The sequence below is a fragment of the Pelecanus crispus genome, chromosome 1 (assembly GCF_030463565.1).
Source record: "Pelecanus crispus isolate bPelCri1 chromosome 1, bPelCri1.pri, whole genome shotgun sequence".
In the NCBI taxonomy this organism is placed as follows: Eukaryota; Metazoa; Chordata; class Aves; order Pelecaniformes; family Pelecanidae; genus Pelecanus; species Pelecanus crispus.
In genome coordinates, this window is record NC_134643.1 from 224,840,974 (window position 1) to 224,862,873 (window position 21,900).

Sequence of the window (21,900 nt, forward strand, 5' to 3'; positions counted from 1 at the left end):
TCAGTGCAGAGGTAAACAAAAATCCCTTAGGGAGCCTCTGATTCATGAGAAAACAGGACAGAGCAACAGGGGTTCCCCACTCTACCCTCCACAGCATGATTTACTCTACTTTCACAGTTCCTGACAGTGTGTTTTTAATCTACTGTATCTTTCCCAAACAACGTAAGCAGTGATACACAGTGCTTCTGACCACGCTAATGGAAGGATTCGAGTATTGCACCAGAGTCCCCAAAGGTGCACTAAAAACCTATTACTGATGCTAGTGATGCACTATTCCCTTTCTCTTTACATGTTTGCATATTTGGACGCTGAGAGGAGGCAGCTATCTTTTCTAGTCCAAATAGGTCCAGCTCTTTCGTTCTCTACTGATGAGGCTCATCTAGAAAAAAAAAAATAATACAGCCCATTGCTCTTGCACAGACCAACTGGATGAGGTCCAAGCCTTGCCTGAAGAGGAGCACCTTGCTGGGCATGGCATCCCTGCTGAGCTCTCATCAGCATCAAGCAGCAGGATGACTCCATCCTCGATGCCTCCTGAGGATGTTATTCCTGCTAACACATCCCAGTCTCATGATAGTCCTTTTCGCAGGCACGTGATGTTGTTGACTTGCATTCAGCTTATGATTCACATTGATTAAAGCACCAACAACATGGGGCAATGGGCTTTAAGATTAAAAACAGGTTAAATAAAAGCAGGTTTAATAAAAAAAAAAAAGGACTGTGTAGGTTAACTAAGAATAGAGCCAATGAAGGCTATTAAATGTAATGGCCTTAGTACCACCTCTTTCTCAAGAAATCTCAGAAAAGCAGATTGCCAGAAGGAGGATAATTTTGTGCACATCTTGGGGGTTTTGAAAGGTCTTTCCCTAGCTGTCTGCTCCTGGCTCCTGTTGGAAATAATACATTTGGCTTGATGGGTCCTCTACTAGGCCTAGAAAAGGTTGTAGTCAATAAAATCCCCAGACACCTTCAGCAAAGCTGTGGCCCAATCACCCTGCATCTCAACACATCACTCAATGCCAGAGGAAATAGCTCCTATTTGCCTTTGCTGATCCTATTTCTGTCCTGGCCCCAGACTGCTTCTGCAGTTTGTCCAGCTCAGTCTAATCCCAGGCTCCGATGTGCCTCCCGCTCTTTCCTGTTTGGTGTTTATGAGTATGGCTTTCATTAGAAAGAATGGTGGATAGGAGAATTACTGAATATTTGTCCCTACTGAAAGAGAATTACTGTATTTCAGGAGTGTTTACAAGAATTCTGTTGTAAAATGCTCTAGTTCAGAGCAAATAGTCCTATCCCAAATAATCTGATACAGATGTCAAACAGATTCAAGGGCAAAGGATTGGACTGGGAGAAGAAACAGCCTATAAGCTTATTCCCTGGGCAATTTCTTTCCTTTGCATCTTACTCTTAGCAGCAAGTCTCTGGAAAGAAAACTCTCAAAATGCTACTTTGTCATGATGCTTGGTACAAAGAAACCCCCAAGGATTTCTTTGCTGGCTGAAAGGGTGAGAGCATCACCAGCCAGTGCTGGAAGACAAAAATCTGGCAGTAAAAGAGGCAATGGGTGCCATTCTTGACCGGTATGAGGTCTTCCGCCTCCCCTCACAAAGACAGACAAACAGCCTTCAACTTGAAACGAAAACGAGTCAAAGGAGAGATGCACAGAGAGCAGGACCAGATGTTCATGAAATGACCAGGAAGCTCACCCTGGCAGCGGCCATCCGAAAGGACTCCTGTATTACACCCCAGATTAGACTCAGTTTGGGTCTGGGAAAATCTTGCTTGGCTCCCAGCTTTATATGAACAACAGATACCAACATGTTGTACCTCCGCACAAGGTGACAGGCTATGCATGTGAAATCCGCCATCCCCAAACCCAAGCTTGTCTCGCAGTGGTAATTTTGGTCCACCTGCAGAGAGGGCCATGCCCACACCAGCAGATGCAGAAGGAGAAAAGCTAAACCAGGAGCATCAACAAAAGCGGTGCCAAAAGGCAAACCAGAACATTTCCTCACATGGAAATGCACATAGGTTCTTTCTTCTCTCTCTATCAGTGTCACAAGTGACAGGCAACGACAGCCTAAAAAGGCATTTGCAAGGGCTGACTATCCAGCTATCCTGCCTAATGGGTCAGCTGGACTCCAGCCGAGGACAGCAACAAGGAAAGCTATAAAGCAGTAGATATCTAAATGCTCGTGTTATTCAGAAACCACTGTCTGGAAGGCACAAAAACGATGATGACAATAAGCAAAAATCATTGGCTAATAAAAGCTACAGCAAAGAAGCTGAAGATCTGACTTACACAAGGTCCCCTTTCCACTTTCCGGCAGCTCTGACAAATCACACATCACTGTTGCTGTAGTTGGGCATTTTCTGTGATGTTTATGATTCTGCATAGCAAAGTCAAATTATATAACAACTCTGCCACGCTTGTCTAGAAGGAAGCCATGAGATTCCCCTGCAGCTATTTTCTTTCAGTACCCATCACCATGACTAAAATGCAAGCAGCCAACTTGCAGACAAGAGAAGTAAGTTGTTTACATTCTGTTTTAAGCAGGAGCAAGAGCTCGATTGCTCTATGCATGTGTTGAAAAAAGGCATTGCAACTGCTTTGTCTCCTGGCACTTTCCAATGGCAAGCCAGCACATGAACTGTTCAAATCCAAAATAATGGCACTGTCCAAATAAATCTATTTTTCTTCTCCTCATTTTTCACCATATGATCACCCGCAGCAAAAGCATAAAGACACACAATGAGAAGGGGACATCGCAAGTAAGGTGAGGTACTGGGCCCCCAAGGGAGGGACATTCCTGATTCACTTTTCCAGAACAAACTTAACATATCTGCTGGAATGCCCAGTGGGTGCCCCTGGAGACAAGCAAAGTACTCTGGGAGGATGCTCTTTAGAGGGAAAGCTCAGTTCATTTCCTTGCCATAAACTTGTTTGCAATTTCAGAAAAGACATTTTAATCTCTCTCATATTCTCATTCTGTAAAAACGGGAATAATTATCCCTCTCATCAAGAGCTGCACGTTGATTAAAGCACTTCAATTCCTCCAATAGAACATGTTCCAGAAATAGCAAGTCTGCCATACTGCTGTTTCTGTACCTTGCCATACTCAAAAGTTTTTTCTAAAGCAGCACCACAGCCAGCCTGACTTTCCACTCTCCTTTAAGAGGCTAACCTGAAGAGGACACTTCCTGGAAGTTCAGAAGACCTTGCACTGAAAATAACCGGGATGGTCAAAGTTCAAGATTTCTCCTGGTTCTCCACTCATTGGTTGTAAAACATGCCAGGCAAAAGTTCTGATCTTGCAGCTCTCCTACATGACTGTATTGGGTTTGCAGGGCAAGGTTTTGGTAGCAGGGGGGCTACAGGGGTGGCTTCCATGAGAAGCTCCTAGAAGCTTCCCCTGTGTCCGATGGAGCCAGTGCCAGCCAGCTCCAAGACGGACCCGCCGCTGGCCAAGGCTGAGCCCATCAGCGATGGTGGTAGCGCCTCTGGGATAACATAGTTAGAGAAGGGGAAACAAAAAACCACCAGGACACAAACTGCAGCTGGAGTAAGGAGTGAGAATATGTGAGAGGAACAACCTTGCAGACCCCAAGGTCAGGGCAGGAGGGCAGGAGGTGCTCCAGGCACGGAGCAGAGATTCCCCTGCACCCCTGGTGCAGCCCATGGCGAGGCAGCTGTGCCCCTGCACCCATGGGGGCCCATGGGGGAGCAGAGATCCCCCTGTACCCGGGGAGGAGCCCACGCCGGAGCAGGGGGATGTGCCCCAAGGGGGCTGTGACCCCAGGGGAAGCCCACGCTGGAGCAGGCTCCTGGCAGGAGCTGTGGCCCCGTGGAGAGAGGAGCCCAGGCTGGAGCAGGTTTGGTGGCAGGAATTGGGACCCCGTGGGGGACCCACGCTGGAGCAGGCTGCTCCTGAGGGGCTGCACCCCGTGGGAGGGACCCACACTGGAGCAGTTTGTGAAGAACTGCAGCCCGTGGGAAGGGCCCACGTTGGAGAAGTTGGTGGAGGACTGTCTGCCATGGGAGGGACCCCACGCTGGAGCAGGGGAGGAGTGTGAGGAGTCCTCCCCTGGGGACGAAGGAGCGGCAGAGACAACGTGTGATGAACTGACTGCAACCCCCATTCCCTGTCCCCTTGCGCTGCTGGTGGGGAGGAGGGAGAGAAATCAGGAGTGAAGTTGAACCCGGGAAGAAGGGAGGGGTGGGGGGAAGTTGTTTTAAGATTTAGTTTTTTATTTCTCATTACCCTACTCCAATTTGACTGGTAATAAATTAAACTGATTTTCCCCAGGTTGAATGTTTTACCCGTGACAGTAATTGCTGAGTGATCTCTCCCTGTCTTTATCTCAACCCATGAGCCTTTCATTGTATTTTCTCTCTCCTGTCCAGCTGAGGAGGGGGGTGATAGAGTGGCTTTGGTGGGCACCTGGCGTCCAGCCAGGGTCAACCCACCACAGTGACACTGGACATCTTGCATGAGCAACCCGCTTTCACACAATCTCTTTGCTCACCCAACATAGGTATTTCATAAGTTGGAGATAAAGCCGCTATTCTGGCCAGGAGATAGATGGACCAGACAAATACTGGGCATGGGAAAAGAGTTAGGGGAAGCATGCAGGGAAAGAATTCCCAAAGCATCACTGTTCTGCAGCCTGGGATTTTATAGACGACAAACAACACAACTTTTGGCTTCACGTCTAGGATACATGCTAATAATATTTCCAAGCACAAGAATAGATCATGACACAGGCACTGCCCACAGTGTCAACAACAGCATCCCAAAAGATACTCTTATCAAAACCACACACAACCTCTCTCCTACTGTCGAAGAGACTGAGGCAGTTGTTTGTTTCAGCCCCAGATTATGCACAATCTGCATTGTACCAAGGTATAAAGTCTGCATTCAGTGATCCTTCACCAGCTTTCTCATGCAGCAAAGGAATGTCTTTCCTTGACACAGGTCAAGTCACAATCCACGCTCCGTGATAAGTAACAGCAGAGTTTGAGCTCTCCCACACGCTACCACAGATTTAACATGTCCAGAGGACTAATATATATATATATTCATTACTCACTTCCTGAACTGTCCACAAGTTTTTTAAAAAATTAACTGCTCACAAAGTTGCTTTTATGGGCACAAAAACAAGCTCCTCTGTAGAGGAGCCAAAAATGCTGTGAGCACCAGAGCGTGACAAATGGCTCAGTAAGAGCAGGACTGGCCTCCTTGGGTGTAAATGTTGATTTTTGCAGCTAAGGGAGAAAGGGTGCAATTGTAGAAGCAGACAGCTGCAAGACTCTACATGCACCAGCATTTCGTGGATGTGCCACTGCCTCCTTCCTGCACAGAGTGGGGGTGGAAAAGGAGATTAATTATTTCCACTTTGTGCCGCAACCCATAAAACCCACCTCCAATTCACAGATGATCCAGACAGGCAGGCAACGGCGCTTTCCCAACAATTTAGCCCCTCGCTGTGAGTCAGAGATGCAGGAGGAGAACCCAACCCATGAAGCTATGCAAACAAGATGGGGAAAAAAAGAGAGAAGGAGATCACAGCAACATCCCATCCCTGCAGCTCAGATCCTGGCATACCATCATCTTTCTGAACTTTTAAAACTGCTGTACCAGATAATATCTCTGGCTGGTCTTTCATTAGTGCTCCCCATGATGATTAATGGGAATAAAGTTGGTTCCCCATGGGCTATCAAGTTGCAGTCTCTGTTTCTCATATGGCATCAATTTATCCTCACATCTTACTGGACACCAAGAGAGGCAGGGCTGTGATCTGAACAGTGCGGGTATCAGCCCAGGTGTCCCAGCACGGCCTCGTGTCATGGCCACGGGCTGCCACATCCACTATCGGAGGGTACTGCTCCCTTTCCACCTCAGTTAATCCACAGTAAGTTATGATCTGTATGAAGCTCCTTAAGGCACAAGGCAACCTGACAGACAGGCCACTAATATCCTCGACATACAAGCACAGAAGCTGAAGTACCAGGGCAAGGGATAGTAGGACTCTAGATAGAGTTTCCAGAGATCAGCTCAAGCCTTTGCATCCAGCAACCCTTCCCAGATAGGCATTAACACAGTAAAAAGCAGCACTCACCGGGTATCTTGTCCTTAACAGAAACTTCAGTGGAAGTGGCAGGAGAGAAGCAGGTGGGTGAAACCCCATCCAGGCATTAATGGCTCAATATGTGGGCATCCGTCAAGGTACTTTCCTCAAGTGAAAGAGCCTTACAGAGAGGCTGAGCAGCCAGCTTGGGCACACGGGTTGCCACAGGCATTTTTTTCACTTCAGAAGTTTAAGAGCAGCTCTTCAATCTTTCTTTCCTTGTTACATGATAGAAGGGACCCTTGGCAGACAGTCAGGATGCTCTAAGGTCTCCTGACCACATTGCTATCAGAAGCAATTTTTTTTTTCCTCCTACCCTGTTCAGACCATGATAAATATCTTGGACTTGAAGGGATAACAAGGGAAAACAAATGCATGGTAGAGAGAAAAAAAAAAAATGTGGATTTCACATTAATTTTTACCTCCCCAAAAAAAGCTTTCCAAACCATTTCTCTCCCCGTGCCTCCAAGAGTACAATTGCTCATGCAATAAAACCAAAAAATAAAACAGCAGGAAAGTTACCTGCACAGTAACTGAAAAGGCATCTGCCATCTCTGTGGGCTTTGACATCAAAATCCCTGAGTAGAAGAGGTATTGTTGAGGTAGATGTTTTGGGGGATGGATGGTCTGCAGTGGACGCTAGTTCTGGTTTTACTTGTTAGCTGGGCTTTTTTGGGCCCTGAGCTCTTCAGTGCATCTCAGAGCCTCAGCCAGAAACAGCTAGTGAAGAAAGGATGCCTAATATTTCAATTAAGTGATAGGACAAGAGGAAATGGGCTCAAGCTGTGCCAGGGGAGGTTTAGGTTGGATATTAGGAAAAATTTCTTCACGGAAAGGGTTGTCAAGCATTGGAACGGGCTGCCCAGAGAGGTGGTGGAGTCCCCATCCCTGGAAGCGTTCAAAAAATGGGTAGATGTGGCACTTGGGGACATGGTTTAGTCTAGTCTACCCTTGATTGGTTTAGTGTGGACTTGGTAATGTTAGGTTACTGGTTGGACTGGATGATCTTAAAGGTCTTTTCCAACCTAAATGATGCTATGATTAGAGCTACGGCAGTCATGGTTCATAATTATGATTAATTATATCAAGGCATGTTAGGTATAAGACACCTGCCTATGGCCTGCTTATTGTTCATACTGACAATACGGTAAACGTTGCCTACACAAAGCATGGAGCAGTGGAAAAGTAAAGCATGATTTACAAACCCACAGCCAAACACGAGGCTGTCAACTGTCTGCCCGCAGGATGCCCACCCAAACAATCCAAGTTTCTTTATGACAGGAAATACCCGAATTATCCACGGCACCTCGGCTCCCGTTTCAGTGGGACTAATGGAACTTCTAAACATAGGACGTGCAAAGCCATATTTCTGATTTTTTTATAGACGCGATAAAAATCGCTGTTTGGCAGTCAGGTTATTAATGCTTCAAATCCATTAAGAGAATATCACGGGTATTTTGCAGAGATGCATTAGGACTCATTGTCCCTCCCCATCCAAAAACAAGCAAGGAAGCTCAGAGGTAGGCGGTGCATCTGCTGTTTAAGTCTACAAGCTCAAGAGACCACTCGCCTTGGACTTACTCCAGTACCAAACACGCTGCAGCTATTAGAAGAGGCAAATAAAATGAAAAGCAGTAGCTCTAAAGCAATCCAGGCACTGAGTGCCAAGCACAAGCAGTAGCTCCTGACTCCCTAAGGGATGCAATCTTTTGAATTTTCTTGTCGCATTTAATACCAAACTGGTTATGCTTTATTAGGCAACTCAGGACAAAGAAGAGACAAAGACAGATTGAAGTGTGAGCTTTGGTCACTGAAACAAGGTGGCCCCAAACCCCATCTCCTTGATGGGCACAGCTGTCACACACACATGCACTGTGATTTCCAGTAACACAGGATTATTCCCTACAGGTCTTCATTCAGAGTCTGCCTGAATTATTCAAGCAAAGGATCTTCCATCATCTCCCTCGACATTCTAGCTCCAAATGATCTCCATTAAATGCTGAAAGTTCAACAACTGCTAGCACTATCAACCCATGCCTCAGACAGCTGAATTTTCAATTACCTGTCTCATATCACAGGGGGCATTTCCCAAAGCATTTGCTGGCTGTGGCGAGTAGCCCTGGGAGTAACACAAAAGATTGAGAGGATAAAAAGATGGAGCCAGTTCCTGCCTGGCATTAGAAACATTTTTTCCACCAGCAAAAGGGTATGAATGTTTGATGAGCAAAGCTTTTCTGCCAATTGTTAATCCATTAAGGAAACAACATCAGAACTGCTTTCTCCAGCCCAGGACCCCCACAAAAGGCCTGCCTAACACTCTATGCCAGACCCAAAAAAAAAAAAAAAAAAAATAGTGTTAATAAATCACATGGCAGCAGCCTGAAAGCAGGCTGTGACCACAGCCCAACCTAATTTACAGTTGAGCTTGCAGGAGGTGAGACAGGAAAAAGGTGGAACATGACCCCCCTCCTCAACCTCAAATTAGGAAGCCACAGAGAGAACTGCATACGGATGTTGGTATTTCCAGCAAGAGAATCGTTGCCAGAGATGGGTGCTAAAACACCCAGTTTAGCCAAGTCTCCAATGTAACAGATGTTGGACCAAACAAGAGCAGATCGAGCTTGCCCTTACGCTTATTCACATCACGTCCTTGGGCACATCTTGCAGTACACCACCTCCCTCTGGCTTGATACATCCATGCCTGAAAAATGCAACATGGGAACGCAAAGGTCTCTCCACTTGGAAATACCCAGAGGCATAGGTTGCATGAATGGCAAACTATGAGCCATGTTCACTCGCCTCTCAGCCAAAGCCCATGGGTTAATTGAGTTTTGAGAATAGAACCGGCCCAGACCAATTTCAGTTCTGCTCAGTGCCAACTCACTATTAACTGAAAGTATTTATTCAACAGTCATCTGCACGGCTGGGAAGACAGTGCCCCAGTGCTTTCTCCTCACTGGTGGTGGTCCTCCAACTCTTGTGGTCCAGAAGTTTGTGTTGTGCTCCTTAGACAAACTGAAGTTCTCTCCTTGCACATCACCTGCATTAGAAGGTCTCCAGCGAACAATTTGGACTTCAGAGGAACTGGCAGATTTATTCTCGTGGTCAAATCTTTTTCTTGATATGCTTAATGCTGTCTGCAAAACTGAGTTATTAGCATGCAGTGTTCCCCAGGGATTGCCATTTCACACAGCAGATGTGTATGTAGTAAACGGCAAGACAGACACAGTAGCTGCCCGGGGTCACGCAAGAAAGAGTATAAAATAAATGTGTCAGAATCACGCAATAGCTTGGAGAAGGAGGTTGAACTATGAGATTTCTGCTGGCAGGTATTTAAAAAATAAACAAACTCCACCTTACTGAAACCAAGTTCTGTGGTACACAAAAAATGCTTTATGCATATGCTTGAGTAATAAATGAAGTATACAAGTCAGTACTGAATGAAATCACATCATCTCTGCTTTGTCACAGGGCTTGATATAGCAAAATACTAAGGGGATTTCTTCTTTAACCCATTGCTTGCACTGGTGGAGTAAGGAGTTGAGCATCCCACTACTCTACCGTCACACGCAGGGTGGTCAAGGCACACAGTTAAATGTGAAATCTTCCTGATTTGAGACCAAGATGGAGTGTTCCTTAGATGGATTAGGAAGGGCTCAGTATGATGAGTCCATCTTTCTTCCAAATATTTCACCTTTGCCCTTTCAGCAGGCACTACTATGTATATACACACACACCCCTCAAAAAACCTAGGAGGTTTCCTAGGTTAGAGTCACTAAACACTGGCTAAAAAAAGGAGAGCCAGATCTTCCATTTGGTGCAAAGCAGCCTCTAAAAAAACACCAGCTAAAAAAACCACCAGCTATGGACTTGGGATCAGCAGGACTCACAAATAGAATCATAGAATCGTTTAGGTTGGAAAAGACCTTTAAGATCATCCAGTCCAACCAGTAACCCACACTACCAAGTCCACACTAAGCCAATCAAGGGTAGACTAGACTAAACCACATCCTGAAGTGCCACATCTACCTGTTTTTTGAACACTTCCAGGGATGGGGACTCCACCACCTCTCTGGGCAGCCTGGTCCAATGGTTGACCATCCTTTCCGTAAAGAAATTTTTCCTAATATCCAACCTAAACCTCCCCTGGTGCAGCTTGAGCCCATTTCCTCTCATCCTATAGCTAACTACTTGGGAGAAGAGCCCAACACCCACCTCACTACAACCTCCTTTCAGGCAGTTGTAGAGAGCGATAAGGTCTCCCCTCAGCCTCCTCTTCTCCAGGCTAAACACCCCCAGCTCCCTCAGCCGCTCCTCATAAGGCCTGTGCTCCAGACCCTTCACCAGCCTTGTTGCCCTTCTCTGGACACGCTCCAGCACCTCAATGCTCAAAATACTCTGCACAAAGCTTGTTTGCAAGGGCTAAACATCCCCAAACAGCCTTGAAAGCAACAGGACATGACTTTAGAGCAAAGTTCATGCCTTCTCTTGTCAAGGCTCAGCCAAACCAGTCCCATTCTTCTCAATTTCAGATCATTCAAGGGCTTTATTCCTCAAGCATAATGCAGGCATCTGCACCGTGCTGGATTGTGAATAACGCAAGCATCTTGACCATCTCCAGACTCTCAGCTGATATTAAAGCTATGCTGTCTGGGTGACTAAAAGCTTTGGCTGTGCTCCCTGTGGAGCATAAGGACTCCTGTACTACTTTTCTCTCACTTTAACATAAAAATTCCCAGGAGTTTCTTCCACCAAGCTGCTTCCCAGATGGCATTCAAGAGAGTAACAAAGGAAGTTCTGCTCTGTCAGCCAAACTTACCTCTGTAAAAGGATCTACAAAAACTATAAATCAAGGCAGAAATAAGCCCCCTCTGAAGAGTACACAAGCATCCCTTTCATCACTGTCGTCTCACAGCTATTCTTAAGGGTCTCCTCTCAGTCACCTCTCTCCAGCACAGAGATGCTGGAAAGCACGTCATATCATTACCCGGACAGGCTAATTTCCCTTCATCAAGAGAAGTTAGACAAGCTGTTCTTGGGTTGCAGCAGTAAATTCAGAACACAGCAGCACCCTAGAAACAAGTAAGGTAGTGCCAAATGGGATAAACCAGCCCATAAAAGCAATTGCAGCGTAGATGCTATTGAGCTTACAAAACTGCTTTAAATTATTAGGTTTGGCCTGCTATAACATGCCTGCCTGCCTTGAGCAACAATCTATAGGTTTATTGGATTATAAATTAAAGTCAACAACTCTAGCAGGGTACAAATTAAAAATCTGCTTTGGAAGCATAATTATCATAATGCCATAAACAGCGATACATGGCACCTCCCTTCTTTTATTCTTTATTACATTTAGGATTCTCTTTAATTTTACAATAAAAGTTCTCTAGCATGAGCATCTCTCTCCAACAGCATCTTTTTCACCAAAGCATCTTTCTATACTGGCTAAGAAAATACCCCACAAACCAGAACATTTACTCATCTATGCAGGGGGATACACAGAAGCAGGAGGCAAAAGATCTGTTCTGCACAATGATGAGTAAGGAAGCAATGACAGCTCAGACTGAGGTCCAAGGGATATATCTCCACCAACCCATCTGGCTGGTTGATGGAGAAGACAGGAGGGGAAAAAGAGGAGAAACTTCTCCAAACAGTAATTTAGGAGCATGGCCGAATTTCACTGAAACACACCAACTTCCCTTGCTACAACACAGCCCAAGCTGATCTAGGTAAGTCAGGAAAAAAAGATTTTTGGCTGGATAATCCTGCTTTTATTGGGCTCTTTGAAGGAGCAAACCTGTCTCAATGGGCTAGACCAGCACAAATAGGTGCTGTAAGTTGCACAGGCATTTTGTTTGATTAGAGCAAGTACCTCAGAGATGTCTAATGAGTCAGAAAAGTTATATGGAAGGGGAAGGCAGGCAAGAAGGGGCAAACCTACTGTAGTTTCCACCCTCTTCTTCCCCAGGGTTGGACCAGCATCTGCCAAGACTCAGGTGTTCATGCAGGATGTAGGGTTTCCATTTTCCATTCCACATCTCTTGTGAATGCCATACAGTGTCTATAGCTTCCCACAATCCTGACTGTGGTTCACGTTACCCAAACATTAAGACTATTTGACCAGCCAGAGCACACTGCAAGCCTTTGCAGCTTCCAAACTTTGAGATGTTGCACCAGCCTTGCTCCTCAGCTGAGGTCTGTCCAGCCACCGCTGCCAGGGACAGACAGATGTGAAAACCACAGGCCTAAAGATTTGTGTTTGGAGCCTTTTCATTATGGTCCTAGCTTGCTGACCAGATATGGGGGGTTGACCTTGGCTGGATGCCAGATGCCACCAAGCCACTCTGTCACTCCCCTGCTCAGCAAGACAGGTAGGGAGAAAATGAGATTTAAAAAAAAAAAAAAAAAACCTCGGAGGTCAAGATAAAGGCAGTTTAATAAAGAAGCAAAGGCCATGCACAGAAGCAAAAAAAAGAGAAAACAAAGATTTTATTCTCTACTTCCCATCAGCAGGCAATGTCCAGCCACTTCCCGGGAAGTAGGGCTTCAGTACACACAGTGGTTGCTCTGGAAGCAAACATAAATAACAAATGTCCCCTCCTCCTCCTTTCTCTTAGCTTTTATTGCTGAAGCCGACGTCATACGGTACGGACTATCCCTTTGGTCAGTTTGGGTCAGCTGTCCTGGCTGTGTCCCCTCCCAAGATCTTGCCCACTCCCAGCCTACTGGTGAGGGGGAATGTTGGAGAGACAGCCCCGATGCTGTGGAGCACGGCTCAGCAGCAGCCAAACCACCGGTGTGTTATCAACACCTTTCTAGCTACCCGTGCACAGCACAGCACTGTGAGGGCTGCTGTGGGGAAGATTAACTCCCTCTCAGCCAGACCAAATACCCCAGAACATGACAAATGCACAAGCAAGGCTGCTTTGTAGCCTTGAAAGTACCCATGGTAGAAAATAAAAAATAAATTAAAAAAAAAGAGCAACTGTAACAGATAGAGGGACTTCCCTGAACCTAGAAATTCCCCCCAAAAGTTGTCCTTGGGGCAGAGACACAGCTTTTTTGTCTTCTGAGGATACACAGCAGTGTTTGAACACATGGCAGACACTGGAAGGAGATTTACTGCTTGCTTAGTCCATAACCCGGCCAGCTCTCCACATTTTACAACCCCCACCAAGAATTCAGCTTATCTAATTTCCCACCACCCTGGGTACCTGCTCTAGCCCAGTTTTGTACTCTTCAACTGTTGGGTTTTTTTAGTGTAACATATACAAAGAAAACAATTCAGCCTTTTCCAAGGATGAGCCATCATCAGATGCTCCAGAGGGAAAGTCACAGAAAGGCCAAAGGAATCAATAGATCTGTATCAAGGTTCAAATAGCAGCCAATAAGTAATAAGAGCATCCTAAAAACAACTGTATTGAACATCCCTGTACACTGAGCAAGGCAAGGGAAAACCAGCATGCCAGTGAAACTCTGAACCGTGATCTCCTCCAGCAGGGAAGACCGGCCTGGAGCAATACCTTGATGAAGTTTTGCTTGGACCACGTGCAAGTCTTAGATGTGGAACTCTCCCCACTTTCTGCAGAAGATCTTATCCTTTCTTTCCCTGTTTCACGGGCATGTGAAAGGAGATCACACCTGCCTTTGGCCATGAAGAAGAAATGCTGCTCAACACCCAAGAAAAAGGTGATGCCTGCAGCAAGAAATTCCAGCAAACCTCCCAAATCGCAACCTGACCCCTTTGCGCTTCATTTCTCTTCCTCATCCACAAACAGGGAGGACCCTGTACTGCAAGGATTCATTCCTGGTCAGAAAAATTACTTCTTTAATGAGGGCAGTAAACAGAGCAAGCCCAGCTTTGGGACCAAGTAAAAAGGAAGAACTACATGAAATTAAGGGAGCAGGGATAAAATAGCACAACCGATCCATAGCAATATACCCTAAAAAACAACACCAGGGAAGCTCTTCCAGAGGAATCTTAACAATCAACAACTTCACACAACAGCCAACATCCATATTTTATTTTTGCCCCTACCAGAAGTTCAGAAACAGGGTGGGGATGGGGTGGGGGGGGAGGTTAAATCTTGAATTTTTCAGGAATCCACAACTCTGACATCTCTTTGTTTCTAAAAGGCACAGTACTGTTTGAGAGCCCTGAACCCTGAAAACAATTAAAAATATTTGCTTCTCTTACCAAGCCTATCACAGGATGCTTGCATTTGTTTGGCTCCGAGATGACAGCAGGAGGTACCTTTTGTAGGCACAAGCAGTTGCATCAAGATAACCCAATCTATTGCATTTTCCCCACAAGTCTTCTTCTCAATGTCTCTGCAGGAAAAGCAACATTTACAAGAGACTGATCTGGATAATTTGGTTTTCAATATTCTCAAAGCCTATGAAAAAGATACACAGTGGCCCTGAAGTTGTCTTTCAAGCTCAGAGCCCACAAAGTAAAAAAGTATCTATTCACAGACAGCAAATCAATCCTGACACCCTCTCTAAGACCTCTGAGAAAATTAAAATCATTTTTAAAACCCAGCAAACTCTGACATCTGGCATTTGACTGCAACAGGACCCCGAGGAGGATAAATAGCTGCAATTTTGCAGACAGGAATGACAGAGCACGCAGCTATAGAGGACTCCTTTCCTACTATTTAAAATAATTAGATTCATATGTATATAACCTTCCTCCCACCAAATTACACGAAAGCAAATCTACTGTGGAAAGCTATAACAAATATAAAGCAGTAGCCAAACACACAAGAAGCACATGAATTATTTCACAAGCTTTCATCATCGGTGTTAGTGTCCTTACATAGTAAATATGGCTTAATAATGGAGCTAAAGTCCTCCTTAAGCAAAATTTCAGGAAGCCAAGAAAAACAAACCATAATCCTATTTCAAGCCAGCGCTATGATCATAGACAAAAGTGTTTAAACAAAGCTCAAGATTTTGATATATGAATTACTGAGCTCAAAGCCTCTTTCACCAATTCAGAAGACACACAAAAAACATTTCGTCACAACCCCAGAAGCAAGCCACGGTCCAAAAATTTGGCAGTACATTTGTTCAATGATCTTTTCCCTGAAGCATGTCCACATATATATATTTTTTTTTTTTTTTTTTTTCTGCTTACTAATTCATTCCTGTTCATCTTCTGTCTCTGACCACCCAGATAAGAGTGTAAGCTCTCAAGTTTGGGATGGATTGACCTCTTCTCTATACACAGTGCTCTCCAGGAGGATGGGCATTGGCTTATCCTCTCAACACTCTGCAATGCCATCCAAAGAGGCAAGTTCTGTTTCTAGGAATAATAATTATTTTTAAAAAAGCAACAAACTCAAAGGTAGGGTTGGAAAACAAAACTGCAAGTTCCCAAGTCCCTTTTTCAAAGCAGATACTTCCTAGACCCCCACAGTAAAATATCTTTTGCACTTTTCTTTTCTCTGAACTTGAGACGCACTTTAGTTTTCCAGAATGACCGCTATTGCACAAAATAGGTAGAAGAATAGGTAGCTACTTTATCATGATGAATTTTTGTCTAAACATCTACAAATTCTCTCCACCAACTCTCAAAATCAAAATATTACTGGGTATTTAGCTGCATTTTCCCACTCTACCCAAGATCTGGGGATGGAGTGACCAGAATGCAGGACGCTACACAAGAATTCATTTCCAATTGGAAAATAAAAACCACACCAGCACTTTACATTTTCAACAGTTACATCTGAAGACAAGAGGCTTGCCAGCCATTTCTGGACCTTTACGTAATGTACTCAATTTTGACCCATCATAGAATAAAGCAGCACTATTTGAGACTAAATTGCAGCACAGTGATTTGCAGTTACAAGTGCATTTACTACAGCTGCCTTAATGCATTTGTTAAAACCACCATGATCCCTACTTCAAAATAGAAAGGATTTTGGTCTTCGTCAGACAGGAAATGATTAACTTACTCTTTGCAACTATTTACTGCCCTTACTCAGAAGGCTGCCTGATTATTTTAAGTGCACCTTAATCCAGGTGCTGCAGCAGGCTGGTTGCATGCTAATCCACCCACCAGCTGCAGCACTGGGTGCACAATGGCAAGTCAAGGGCACTCCTTTTATCTGGGGTCACCTCTGGTTTTGCAGGCATCTCTGCACTTCTCCGCATATTTGGACCACTCCAATTTGGCCCAGCATCCAGGCGGGCTGTGCACAAGTGTTTCCACTGAATACATGGCACCAACTGGAGGCAGGTGTATTTGAATTTGTGGTTTTAAGCAAAAAAGTTGGCACACCTCTAGCTGTCATCTTGTCTTCCAGACATCTAGCCCCAGTCTGCAACATGTCATTTGCCCAGCCCAGTCTGACACATGGCTCTCCAGCCGATGACTGTAACTAGTAACCCATTAAAATAAGCCATATACAAAAAAGCAGCACTTCTGCAACTGTGATTTGCCCAATAGAGGACAAAAATCCCAGTAAGTTTAGGCTACTTGCCTCTTAAGTTTGTCCCTGATACTGAGACCAGGACTTTAGACTGTTGAGTTTTTCCCCTAACATTTGGAACCCATTTACTTATATCTAGCCAAGAAATTGCAATAGACACTTCTTTATAAAGTTAGGCTCAAAGAGCACATCTTGCTCCCTAGACAACTGGAAGGGGGAAGAAAAAAAACTAAAGTCCTAGATAAGAGCTGGGATTCTTCTTTACAGCCATGTATCAACGCAGCTTTCACAGTATCTCTTCCCAAGGAAGTTTTATCCCATAGCACAGAAGTGCAAACAGCGGGAGCTGACATTTTCATATGCAGAGATAAAATCATCATCCAAATCCATATAAGCAGCAACCTACATTTCAGAAGCAAGCTAGAACCTCTTAACATCATCCTAATGCCAACAGGAGCTGTGGGTTACCTTAAATTAGGAGGTAATTTGAGACTTTTGTGAATGCCCCAGTGTCCTTGCAGTATGAAGACGTAATTTTAGCACCAGTCCTTGAAAACAGTGTAATCTTGTGCCATGCTAGGGTGAGAAACTTAACGTTCCCCAGTCTCCATTCCGGTATCCAGAGTAAATCTCATGTCTTACAGCAGAGGCTGTTGGCATGGCCAACCAAGCCTACACCCAGACAACCCAGGAGCATAACCTACCATGGTTCCCCCTAGACATGCTACTTCTCCTCAGCCAACTGATCTTAGAGTTGAACTTTGAAGGGTTGAGTCATTCACCAATGCTCAGTTCATCGGAAAAATAACTTATTACTGTCTTGTCTTTTGAGAGGTTAATAGAGAAGACTACCCATGCATCATCAAAAACTTGCCCCCATAACCTTTTTAGCATGCATCAGTGATATCCAATGAAGGACAGCAAGGCAAGGTCCATATGGAGCAATAAGCTACGTAAGAGTGCTGCTCAGCTGAGACAGCCTAGCAGTCTTACAACATCAGGAAAGGGAGAAGTATCTATATAGAAAAGCCAAAAAGTACCAAAAAGCACCAGGACCCTTTGCACCGTGCCTTCTTCACACACAATATACAGGCCAGTGTTCACGTTCGTAGATACAGTTCTTTGCTAGCCCCAAACCACCCTGTTATGTTAAAACACTGCAAAGCCAACCAATTAGGCAGAACACAGAAGTCCTTTTGCAGAATGAGACAGTACACAAGAAGAATCAAATTCAGTATATTCCTTTTAGATTTTTGCTTTCATTAATCCATAAGGGTAAAAATTGTTGATCAGGAGCCTTTTATCTTGAATATTTTTACTTCAAGGGTTTCCCACCAGCCTGGCAGATCAGCTCCTGTGCACTCACAAAGGGTGACACTGGATACATCAACCTTGGAGCCATAGGAAAAGCAGGAATCCTCAGAACTAACACTGAAGGATGTGAAAGCTGCACTTCCAAAAGCCTTGGCCTCCCATCAGATAAGAAACTCTGGAGAAGTTGGTCTGTAAAGGCTTTAGGACCTCTCATCTCATTCATGTTTTCCTCCAGAGCACAGAGACTACAGAAAAGGAGAAGTTTGGTAAAGAAAGAGGAAGGAAGGGCGGGGGGGGGACGGGGAGTGGGGGGAAGCAGACTCTAGACCCATCCCCTGACAACTAAAATAGTGGCAGGCTGGATGTCTAGCCATAAGTATGCAATGAGGCACATCACCAAGATGCTGCAGAAAAGCAGCAATGTCAATGTCCCCTTTGCAGACAAGAGTGGTGGCAAACCAGGAGCTAAGGACAGGACCCCACCTGCCAGCCCAGTGCAGCTAACAGCAGCATTTTCATGATGCTCATTGGCCCTTTTCCAGAAAAGCCAGAGCTTTAAGCTACCAAATCATATGTCAGTCAACACATTACTGAGCATAAGCCTATCTGGCAGAAGACACGGGATAGGCAGGACCAGGATGTAGAGAACAGCACAGAATAGAGCTTACATAAGCCTGGGATTCTGAACCCAGCCGTCATGGGCTGGGACAACACTCGATCCCTGTTGGCAAAAAGGATGGAGAAGAGCACAGCTTTTACCCAGATGTTATTGTGTACCGGCCCAGGAGATGCATTTTGCACAGTTGCATGCGAAGACCACGTTACCCTAGGAACAGGATGGGACAAAAACTCTGGTATTGCCCATCCAGTCCCATGTCTGATGTCTGAAGTGAACACCATTGTATTTGACAGGCAGATGAAGAAATTCAGTTTTCTTCTTGCATGCATGGTTGTGGAGTTATCATCACAGCAAGAAGCAGCAACTTTAGGTTAAATAAACAAACCAGTAGTTTTTCAGAGCTGGTTTTGCAACACCATCCATCCCCGAGAATTGCATTCCATGGGGTTCCAAAGCTCTCCAGAAAACAACCTTCTTCCTTTATAAAGGAGATGAATGATTCCCAGCTAGCTCCCAGGGGTAAGGAAGGGACATTGTGCAACACTCCCAATTTCTCTTGCTGAACCAGACCCTGGGCTCTTCATCCAGGCATGTGGCCCCAGCCTCCTCCCTGGACAGAGGCACACACCTCAGACACCCAAGAAACAGGCAACATTACTACAATTCCTCTATATGTGTTCCTGAGCAGCCATAGGGTACAAAAGACTATATTACATACTGCCGGCACTCTCAAACCAGACGTAACTCTCATAACTCTCCAAACAGTCCAAGCAGCCTGTAAACCAGCCTGAACCACAGGGTGCTTGTAGAAGGAGATATCAGAGGAACCTGCCAAGATCAGGGCTTCCATTACAAAAGCATCATCATTCCCATCCTTCAAAAGACACAAATTTCTCACCTAGGAACCAACTTTCCAGAGGTAACTGGGTGGTATTTAAGGCATCTGCTGATCTTGCATCTCAAAGGCCTTCTCCATCTACAGGAGAGACACATTACTTTGAAGACCATCACTTGCAAATTTGTCCTTTCAGCTCCATGCCTAGAGTCCTCTCCTGATCCCGAATCCCTCTCCTTTTCAAAGCTTTCTTTAAATGTACTGTTTTGTCACCACTCTCTATAGTCTCATCCATTCCAGCACAGGGAAGAGGTGATTTTAAAAGGTCCAAGTGACATTTGTAAAATTAACTCGATACTCTGCCCTGCTGGGTGGTCAGCCTCGTTTTTACAAGCTTTTTATTCCCTGTACAAGCATTTCAGCACACAGACCTCACTCCTCCATCCCCTTCAAAACCTCCAAGGCTCTTCTGGCAAGCGCAGCCATCATCCACACATGCCAGATCAGATCGCAGGTGACATGGGACACCGCGTGCCCTTGACCCCTCACAGCACGGAGCGATGGATCTGTTCACTCTTACGGGTCACCTGCGTGGGAAGCAAGAGCACTTCTCAAATGACAGTCACACATTTAGCAGGAGGAAAAAGGGGAATTTCCTCTGTGGGCACTGGTTTGGGGGTGGTATCACAAGGAGGGACATGCACATCTTTAGATATCGCTGCTATAATTAAATTTGGGCACAAACAGCAGCTGCACAGACAAGCCTAGAAGTGATGTGGGTGGCAATATTCTCTCTGTAGTACAACAGCTGGACTCATCACCACCCGAGGGTCACAAAACAGCCCCCGATTTGGCACAGCTACCGCTGACCCTAACTCCTTGCCAAATGTACACCTGGCCAAAGCCAGCCTCCCCCGCTTTCTGCAACAGAGCAGCCCTCACCAGGAAAACCCCAACCTCTGTGCCCTGCAGCTTCATTTGAGCAAGAACTATGTATGTCTAATATCTATAGAAGTCTAACACCATATTCGTCACTTCAATTCGCTTGTACTCCTCGAGCTGTATTTGTTAAGTCTTAACTTTCCTCTGGTCTCTGACAGGTTTTTATGCTGTTATCAGCTTCTCCCTTCACCATGGAGAAAGAGATACACGGGGCACTGAAGACCAGTAGAGAGGAGCTACCTGAGCTCTGCAGCTCCAGTTTGTTTTAACTTGCTCCAAGGAGGACACAAATATACACAGAAGAAACCATGACAGCCTGTATTTTTTTTCCCCCAGGAGTTTCCACCCAATTGTAACACCTACTGCCCAGCAGCGTCTGAGCAAGTTGGTCCTGAAAAAGTTGTTCACACACTTTAAAAGAAAAAGTAGAAAAATATGAATAACACTGCCCAGCAGAAGGAACACACTCTGCCTGTTTCTGAGAAGTGCCATGAATGTCACCTAGCTCTTTTCTTTATAGATCTCAAAGCAGGGGAAAACCAATCTCTTTCTCCGTCTGGTGTTGTCTTAAAAATCAGCATCATCAGGAGCAAGAATACAAGAACTCATTGTCCTCAGCAAGCTCTAGGGCAAATGAGATACCCGAGTTAAAAGGAGTTTGCATTTGGACAGTCTGATATTACTTACATTGCAGCTCTCAAAAAAAGTATCTCAGAATCATAGAATCATAGAATTGTTTAGGTTGGAAAAGACCTTTAAGATCATCCAGTCCAACCATTAAGAGGGAGAAAAACATAACAGGGAAGAAAGGAGGGGAAGAATTGTGCACTTATTAAATAAAAAATACAAAACAACATGTGTAATTTTACTGCCAAGGAAGAAGAAAAAAAAAATAATTTAGGGCAACATGAGATGTTGAACAAGCCCATGCTGCTGGAAGCACTGCAGAAATGGAGAAGCCGGAGCCTTTCTTTCCCCCCCGGTGCTTTTTCTGGCCTCAGATCCTCTAGAAGCTTCGAAGGGTTTGTTCCCAGCAGGGACACTGTCCCCTCATCCATGACCATCCCTACAGAGGATACCACCAAGCATCAGCACCAGGGCTGGGAGACCTTTTGCCCTGGACCACATTCACCCTCCTGACTTCACTGCAGCCCCAAACTTTGCTGCAGACTTCTGAAGAAGGAATGTCCAGAAGTTGCTTCAAAAACCATTGCAGCATATCATTGGTTTTTGTTTGCTTTATTAAGCACTTAAATTCAGCATTATGAGGCACCTCTGAAAAACACTTCAATCAGTGGTAATGATCATAATGGGGTCTTTAGCAGCCATTTCAGCCTCTTCTAACTCTCTAACAGAGTTAGAAGTTTCAACACACTGGTTTCAAGTGTTGAAAATCTCAAATTTAATTTGTTTTCAAGCCACAGAGGCACTGGACTAATAAGTTGAGTGCTGGCCTCTCATAAAGCAGTTTTAGTGCTAACTGCTCATAAACCAGTTAATGTGCAAACACCAGCAGCCATTTCCAAAATTCCCCCTCCAGTATGATATCCAGTGCTGCTGGAGGGAGTCATTTACAAAGCAAAGGTAGAGCAACACCCTTAAGAGCAGCATCTTAAGGGTAAGAT

At 45.1% G+C, this 21,900-nt stretch overlaps 1 protein-coding gene across 1 annotated transcript in view; it reads right to left on the reverse strand.

Annotated features, from left to right (window-relative positions):
- GDPD5 (glycerophosphodiester phosphodiesterase domain containing 5) overlaps positions 1 to 21,900 on the reverse strand; it is a 113,562-nt gene that overhangs the window by 62,793 nt on the left and 28,869 nt on the right. The gene's annotated exons all lie outside the window — the stretch shown is intronic.